Raw genomic sequence first — 7,568 nt, 5'->3', positions numbered from 1 at the left:
TTAAAGCTAGGTATGATATCCTCCCTTGTGTGTTAAAGGTTGTAGACTTGAGCTAAGGAAAGCTAGGTGATATGTAATGTGAAAAGAAAATGTATTATTAAATAAATTAATAAAATAAATCACTTGGAGGGTGGAGCACCAAGAGAGAGGAGATGATTGCCAAATCCCATGAGGAATGGGATCGAAATGAATCTTTCATGATAAGCTTCTAGATGTGATTCTAGATAAGCTTCGATGGATTAGATATCCATCAGATGGATGGGAGATAAAGATCCATTGAACATAAAATCTTTACGCGAGATAAAGGCAAGATTGTATGTCGAAAAGTGTCATGGAGATAAAGACGAGCTTTTCCAGATAAGACCTAGGCAAATGGAAAAATCCATAAAGTGGGACACCGCTAATGGTAACTAAATCATGAAAGAGGGTATTAAATACCGAGTGCATTGGTCAATGGAGGAAAGTTGATCCTTGGGAAGATCTTTGGCTCGGGGGGGAATCAGAGGTGATTCATGGCTAGGTGGTGGTGCTCCTCCCTCCAAGTGAGGTTTAGTTGGTGTCATTGCATGGAATGGTTGTATGTCGGTTTCTTACCTTTCTTGTGATTATTTTATTTGGATCAATATTGGATATGTTACCTGTCTTAGCTTATGTATTGGTGTGATTTTATTTCTACTCATGTGATGGATTCCATTCTTATGCATATGAATGAGTAGGATACCAAATAAATCTATTGGAAACCTTCTTTATGTTAGTGAAGGAATTTGTACTATTTTATAAAGCCTCTAGTTAATATGGTAGATGGTAGTAGATGGTTGTGGATTATCATAGTATAATATAGGTAACAGGTTAATCTATGATGGTCAAGTTTTCTATTGCATGTATACCCTATAAAGATTGATTTGATGCCCTCCTTTGATGTACATCAGAAAATTTAAAGCAGATGGCAGAGCCATGAAAGCTATTGATGTCGAAACCAACTACCTATGAACAGGGATATGATGCAGTGATACACTGAGGACGATGTAAAATTTAAGGGGGGGATTATGTAACACCCCTCCCTTTTGTACTACATTATTGTAAACCTAAGCTAAGTTAAAGTTAGGTATGATATTCTACCTTGTGTGTTAAAATTTGTAGACCTAAGCTAAGGAAAGCTAGGTGATATGTAATGTGAAAAGAAAATGTATTATTAAATAAATTAATAAAATAAATCACTTGGAGGGTGGAGAACCAAGAGAGAGGAGATGATTGCCAAATCCCATGAGGAATGGGATAGAGATGAATCTTTCATGATAAGCTTCTAGATATGATTCTAGATAATCTTGGATGGACTGGATATCCATCGGATGGATGGGAGATAAAGATCCATTGAACATAAAATCTTTGCGGGAGATAAAGCAAAGCTTTTATGTGTAAAAGCGTCATGGAGATAAATGCTAGATTTTATAGATAAGACCTAGGCAAATGGAAAAATCCATAAAGCGGGACGCCACTAGTGGTAACTAAATCATGAAAGAGGGTATTAAATACCCAGTGCATTGGTCAATGGAGGACAGTTGATCCTTGGCAAGATCTTCGGCTCGGGGGGAATCAAAGGTGATTCATGGCTAGGTGGTGGTGCTCCTCCCTCCAAGTCAGGTTTAATTGGTGTCATTGCATGGAATGGTTGTATGTCATTTTCTTACCTTTCTTGTGATTATTTTATTTGAATCGAGATTGGATATGTTACCTACCTTAGCTTATGTATTGGTGTGATTCTATTTCTACTCATATGATGGATTCCATTCTTATGCGTATGAATGAGTAGGATACCAAATAAATCTAAAGGAAGCCTTATTTATGTTAGTGAAGGAATTTGTATTGTTTTATAAAGCCTCTGGTTAATATGGCAGATGGTAGTAGATGGTTGCAGAATATCATAGTATAATATAGGTAACAGGATAATCTATGATGGTCAGGTTTTCTATTGCATGTATACCCTATAAGAATTGATTTGCATTCTGTAAATTGCTTAATAGTAACCGTTGTGATGGACTCTTACTATGCATGTGTTCTTCATGCATCCTTATGTAGCAAAATGGCCTATCAAGTGGATGAAAACAATTCTAAGAAATCTAATTAAAGAGTACATGTGATGAAAGTGTTGCAAGTGATTATCTGAGTTAATTTATAAAGTTTATGCATGCATTATGGTAACAAGGTTATTGGCATAGAGGCATGTAGAGAAAATATGAAGTAAATTCTAGTCTTATATTTAAAATTTGATACCATGCATGTCACAAGGGGCTTGAAGCTAGAAGGCTATGGTTCCTTATGATATTATTTTTAAAATCATGGGGAAATAGTCGTTATTTTCTGGGTAGGCCATGGGGTACATTACAAGGAAGGTGCATGAATGGGTCTAACACACGTAACATGTGTATGAGTGCACCCCTTGGAAACCTATGACAACACACGGCTTGAAAGGGAACACATGAGATAGATAAATCACAAGCCGGAAAGAAGGTTAGCCAATGATCCAAAGTGATGGTTAAACCAACAACACATCTCGATAAGATTCATACAAACATATATAGAAAAGTCCATATATACATGCGTAAACAGTGAATACATATATCATTAGAGTAACCAAGGTAGCTGAAATACAATAAAAACATATGTATAAAATGTGTTGGCTCTATTATATTAAGAAAGTGAAAGCTCCAATCATACATAAAACTATGACCAACCACTAGTCTCGACAACAGAACGTTACGGTCACTACTGCCTACTCCTCCAAAGAGATATACTAGCTCTACATTATGGAGAAGCCAAGGCTCGTTACAAGACACTCCAAGCTTTCTCTAGGATACTCCTATAGGAAGCTTGGCTCCCAAAAGCCTGTACAATGAGTTATGAGGTTTTATAAATAGAAAAGAGTGGGGTGACCCTTAAAATTTCCCTTTGTGAATCTTCACCTACCCTCATGACTCTGTAGAAAATTTCTACAAATCTCGCTCTCATACCATGTAGAAAATATGTATGTTAGGTTAACTCAATAATGTAATATAAATCAAAGCATAATACTATAACCTACTTCTACTATCAATTTGCGAAAGCTTAAAGATCGAGCTGAACAATATAACCAGAAGAAGAAGAATCAATCCCACAATACACATGAAAATACTTTGGGGAAAGCCTCAGCTAAAAACCTCTCTCTCTGTATTATCATACAAGGTGGAAATACATAGGAATTATACAAATCCTTAGCTCTCATAGCTAGCCAGCTCTTAGTACACTCCTCATAAATGCTCACAAGCAATCCTGGCTTCTCACAAGCCTTCCTCCCTACCCTTGAAGCTCCTATTTCCTTGCATTGTTCCTAGTGGATGATTCTCAACTCACCAAGTCGATGATCACCTGATCTCACACCCTATCAGAACTACGCAATCCTTAAGAAATTATTCCTTCTGCATGCATGAGTTTTCTTTATAGGAAAACACATGCGACTGATAGTACACTATCCCTGACTTTAATCTCAATGAGGCCTTTCTCGAAATAGACATGCATGAGCTTCTGATGAGGGAATCTTCAATTAACTGGAGTACACTAGTTGAGTGCATGCAAGCATCAACTGACTGTTAACTCTCTATTAGTTCCTCAAATAGTTTGGAACTAATTTAACTAGACTTAACTCAGTAAACTGAGTTAACTAATTACAACTCAAATATAACTCAATATTATCTCCTTAATTTAAGGGATAACTCTTGCATGACTTTAGAAGGAATTCTAACTTGAATTTCTCCAACTAGTTAACTCAAAATGAATTAATCAATTATTTCCAAGTAGATGTTAAGACTAAATTCAATTTTAATTCTCAATTTAATTCAAGGACAAATTAAATTGGAATATTCTTATTACCACATTTCGACACTCCCTCTCAACAAGAAAGGGATTATCTGCCACCTCGATCCTGTTTCTATGGAACTCGAATTTACACTTTGATAATGCCTTTGTCAAAATGTCAGCATCTCGCTCCTCTATCGGAATATACTGTAGCAACATGATCCTCCCATCATCAGCAGCTTGCTTTACCTTGTAAATCCAATAGGAAATCGTAATTGACTTGTTCTCCGGTCTCAGAACCACATCCCAAACACTGTTACAAACTATGGAGTCATACTCCTCCACCATAGCATGAACCCAAATCGGTTGTTGCACTACTTTCTCAAAGGAAGATGGCTCGGTCTCAACGCATTCCCTAGTAAGGGCCATTTATCCATTGTACCTCTCAGTTGACCTCCTTTGTCTGCGCTGAGAAAATGGTTCTCCCACATTCTCTCTCACATCCTCCAATAATCTGTCAACCTCTCTTGTGCACTTCCGTCCATCTCTAGAAGATTCTACTTGTCAAGTGAATGTCGCCACTCCTAGAACCTCTACATGCAGCTACTCCACATCTGTCTGAGGATTGTCCTCCTTAGGAACCAACAGTTCCTCCATAGCCTGCAGTTGGATCTCCCTCTCAAGGGAAACTCACATGGCCTTTTCCTCATCAAACTTGAGATCTATTCGAACCACTTTCCTCCAACTGGTAGGAAAGTACACCTGATAGTTGTGAGGTGTATCAGTGTACCCCACAAGTGTCCCCAACTCTGTTGTTAGCTCAAGCATCTTCCGTGCATCATTTTTCACATGGCAATATACTGATGGGCCAAATATCCTGAAGTGACCCACATCTGGTCTCTTATCGGAAAATGCTTCCTCTGGTGTCTTCATCCCAAGTGTACGATGCGGGTTTCTATTCTGCAAATAGACTATTGTGTTGCATGCCTCAGCCCACAAGTGAAGTGATAGGCCTTGGTCATGTAGCATTTCCCATGCTTCCCCTACAATAGTTCTATTCTTCCCCTCGGCCACCCCATTCCGTTGTGGGTTATGAGGTGCCATCAACTCTCGTTTAATTCCTTACGCTGCACAAAAGTCCTTAAACTCTTGAGAGACATATTCTCCACCGTGATCACTTCTCAAGGCCTTGATCTTATTCGTTGACTCTTTCTCGACCAAAGCTTTGAACTCACAAAACTTTGTGAAGGTTTGGTCCTTCTTCTGCATGAAATAAATCCAGCATTTATGAGAATAATCATCAATGAAAATCACGTAATACCTTTACTTCGTTGCGGATGCCATCGAGAATGGTCCACACACATCAATATGAACTTGTTCTAAGATAGCCTTTGCTCAATTGTCTCGATCATGAAAGGAAGACTTGGTTTACTTTCCTAAGGTACAACCTTTGCATGTGTCAACTTGCTCAAGTTTACCTTTGGTAAGTCCTGTAGATATTTGTTGCATTATCTTCAAATCCCCATGATGCAAATGGCCCAATTTCCTGTGCCACAACTTGCTAATGTCTTGGCTTTGCACCAATTATTCTTTCGTACTCAATGCTGCACAATCATCTACCTATAGTTTATAAAGATTCTTCACCCAAATCCCTATCCTCTTGGTTTGACCCATGGCTATGTGTCTTAGGAACACCTTTCTTTTACTAAAGACATCATTATAGCCTTTGTCCTCCAACATCACGACCGACACCAAGTTCTTCTTCAGTCTATACACATACATCACATCTGTCAAGGTGATAGGAGGTACATGCTCCCTCTGAAAACCAACGGTGCTCACTCTTGAAGCACTATACTTTCCGTCATCACCCATCTCTATGCACATATTGAGGTATTTCTCCTCCAAGGTCGGTCATGTGTAATGAGGCCCCACTGTCAAGATACCAAACACAACCGATCATCACTGACACCATGCATGCAATTAGGGTAAAGTCTATTTCAAACTGAGAGGCTAATGCCTCACCTTCCAATCCGTTTGAGGATCCCTTCTTAGATTTCCTCGATGGGAATTTAGTTGCATAATGTCGCATCTCATGACAATTAAAGCATATCACTTTAGACATGTCACCCTTCTTCCTTCCATGAGAAGAATTTGATTTGGAATGAGAAGCCTTCCCCTTCGCTTTCCTTGCATTACTTGCTAAGGCCATATTTTCTTCATCATCATCCTTGGATGAAGAACCATCTCATGTGCTCCTCCTGATCTCCTCCTACATAATATCTGACCAAAGTTGTTCTCAACCTAGCAGTTTCTCCCCTCCATTCACAAAGTCCTGGCAGCTATTCCAACTCTTTGGAAAGCCAAGGAGAGCGAGGCTCACCATATCTTCATCGACAGTAGTTATTCCCACACTGCCAAGCTCATCTTTGCAAGTGGTGAGCTTGTTCAGATATGTGGAAATAGTATCACGCTTCTCCATCTTAATTCTTCGAAGCTTATTCTTGAGCACCAATTTCCTCTGGTCGCTACTATTCTAGTAGAGGTCCTTCAGTGTCTTCCACATTGAAAATGGAGTATCCTTCCCATGGAGACTTGAGACAATATGGCCTCGAACTCCCTCAAGGATGATCCATCTCGCCTTTGCCACACACTTATTCTACTCAGCCAACTCTTGTGCATTAGTTGAAGCTAGCTTTGGGATTTCTTGATCAATGAATTCCTTCAAGCTATTTTCTTCTAATACATCCTCCATTCTCTCTTTCCATGCTATGTAATTCGAGCTACCTTCCAAGGCATACACGAGTCTGCAGCCATAGAATTCCATTGGCCAACCTTGAAGTATGATATGAATTCGATTTGCACCTGCAACACCAAACTTCAAACTTTGAATTCTCTTCTCAGCTGTTCACAGCTCCGATAAACTTGGCTCTGATACCATGTAAAAAAATTCTACAAATCTCTCTCTGATACCATGTAGAAAATTTCTACAAATTCTCTACAAATCTTGCTCTGATACCATGTAGAAAATATGTATGGTAGGTTAATATGATAATGCAATATAAATCAAAGCAGAATACTATAACCTACTTCTACTATCAATTTTCGAAAGCTTAAAGATCAAGCTGAACAATATAACCAAAAGAAGAAGAATCAACCCCACAATACACATGAAAATACTTTGGGGAAAACATTAGCTAAAAACCCCACTATCTGTATTATCATACAAGGTGGAAATACATATGAATTATACAAAGCATTAGCTCTCATAGCTAGCCAGCTCTCAGTACAATCCTCACAAATGCTCATAGCCAATCCTGGCTTCTCACAAGCCTTCCTCTCTACCCTCAAAGCTTCTATTTCCTTACGTTGTTCCTAGTGGATGATTCTCACCTCACCAAGTAGATGATCACCTCATCTCACACCCTATCAGAACTGCACAATCCTCAAGGAATTATTCCTTCTACATGCATGAGATTTCCTTCTAGGAAAACACATGCAACTGATAGTACATTGTCCTTGACTTTAATCTCAACTGGGTCCTTCTCAGAATAGACATGCATGAGTTTCTGATGAGGTAATATTAGTTAAGTAGAGTACACTAGTTGAGTGCATGCATGCATCAACTAACCGTTAACTCTCTATTAGTTCCTCAAACAATTTGGAACTAATTTAGCTGGACTTAAATCAGTAAACTGAGTTAACTAAATACAACTCAAATATAACTCAATCATATCTCTTTA

Source organism: Pinus tabuliformis, chromosome 6, assembly GCF_031772625.1.
Source record: "Pinus tabuliformis cultivar Carrire ecotype Pingquan chromosome 6, CPIR1, whole genome shotgun sequence".
NCBI lineage: Eukaryota > Viridiplantae > Streptophyta > Pinopsida > Pinales > Pinaceae > Pinus > Pinus tabuliformis.
Note: the sequence above shows the minus strand (reverse complement) of the source record.